This window comes from Lathyrus oleraceus, chromosome 3 (assembly GCF_024323335.1).
Source record: "Lathyrus oleraceus cultivar Zhongwan6 chromosome 3, CAAS_Psat_ZW6_1.0, whole genome shotgun sequence".
Lineage (NCBI taxonomy): Eukaryota > Viridiplantae > Streptophyta > Magnoliopsida > Fabales > Fabaceae > Lathyrus > Lathyrus oleraceus.
Window position 1 is genome coordinate 95316482 of NC_066581.1, and position 1888 is coordinate 95318369.

Below are 1888 nucleotides of genomic sequence, written 5' to 3' on the forward strand. Positions count from 1 at the left end.
ATAGGCTGGCTCCCTGTGCCAGTTAGCTAGAAACCTTAACTTAGGGATGATTTTGCATGATAACATCTAGGCTCGAGTCGAAGTCTCCCTAGTGTTGTGTCTCCCTCTGTTATCTGGTTAGGCTAATCCTTTATCCCTGCGTAGGGGAACTACGTCGCCCTGATCCTCATACCAGATGAGGTACGTAGGCAGGAGATGAGCTGATCTCTCCGGGCGCCTGTGTCTTTGTTTTGTCTTGTTGTGTGCTTGGAAGCTGATGTAAGTCCATCGAGTGGCATTTGGGTTCCAGTGTGAGTTTGTTGGTTCGGATGCTGATGTAAGTCCAGTGGTTGGCATTCAGGCTCCACGTTTGCCTCTTTGTGTGCGTTTTGGTTCGGATGCTGATGTAAGTCCAGTGATTGGCATTCAGGCTCCACGTTTGCCTTTGCCTGTGTTCGTTTGTGTGCGTGTCAGCCGAGCTACGAATGCTCTGATTCTTCTCTCGTCCGAGGAGATACGTATGCATAGGATGCGATATCCTAGCGAGCACGTGTCGTTTCCCCAGTCTGAACTACTTCGACTCTGATGTCTATGCCTGATAGACTAAGTAGGCCCAGGATGCGATATCCTGCCGAGTCAGTCTCTTTTGTTTTCTTGTGTCTCTTTCAGCCAGTTGTGTGTGTGTGAGCAGTGTTTTTAGCAACCATTTTTCCTTCCTATTGTGCGTGGATCCCGTCGAGTACGACGGATGCGTAGGGGTGCTAATACCTTCCCTTCGCATAACCGACTCCCGAACCCATTCTCTTTGGTCGCGAGACCTTTCCTTTTCCAGGTTTACTCTGAGCGTTTCCTTTCCCTCTTTTGGGATAAATAACGCACGGTGGCGGCTCTGTTGTTCTTGTTTTCCCGCCGGTTTTTCGCGTGATGCGACACGGTCTAACCGCAATGGAAGCAGGTGCCTTCCTTTTCTATGCTTCCACTAGGCTTCAAAGCAGCACTAATGGGTTTGGGTTTGGCAACTTCCTTGCCTTTCCCTTTATCATGTTTGAGGACAATCCTCATGTCTCGGTACCAATCCAGAAAATTTGTCCCAGACAATTTTTCCTTGTCAAGGTTTGATCGCAATATGTTGTTAGAGGTGTTTGTTGTCATGGTAATCTACACAAGGATTAATGAAAATATAAGTATCATTGACATATTTAATTAGGCCTTTAATTAAATATGCTCCCACTATTTTATTCAAAACAAATGACCCTCATCATTTGATTCGGAAAATCCCGTTGGAAGATTTTCTAGTGGGTCGAGATCCATATTTCACTTCGTTCTAAGTCCGCGTAGGCGGATTACACAAAACTAGGTTATTTTAGGTAGGAACTCCTTCCAATTGTATCTCATACAACTCTCGAAAATTTCAGTTGGGTGAATAACTCCTTATTCCAATCCATCATATGGATTATTCCCAACTCTTGCTTCTAAACATATATATAATCTTATTATAATTTGTTTAGTTAAGTTTGACCCATTGTTTTAACAGTTGGATATTACAATTATCCCATCGCACCTTACTAATATATAGATCATGCACCTCGCGTAGGCGAAACCTACATTATCCATTACTAGTCTTGATGAGTGTTAAAACTTGGAAAGCATAAACTTAATATTTAGTTTTGAGGGAATTGCAATTTTTCTGATCTCACTGACTTGTTTATATAAACCGTCTCTCACATGCATCAACATACATTCACATGCATCAACATGCATACATACATAATGAAACAGTTATGGCCCCTAGCGCAATTATTCTCCCAAGCCAATGAGAGAACCTAAGCTAACCTACAACGATCTAAGCTTCTCCAAGCAAGATCTTCAAGGTTGTCCTCCTTTGGCACTGACTTCTTTGCTTTCTTCA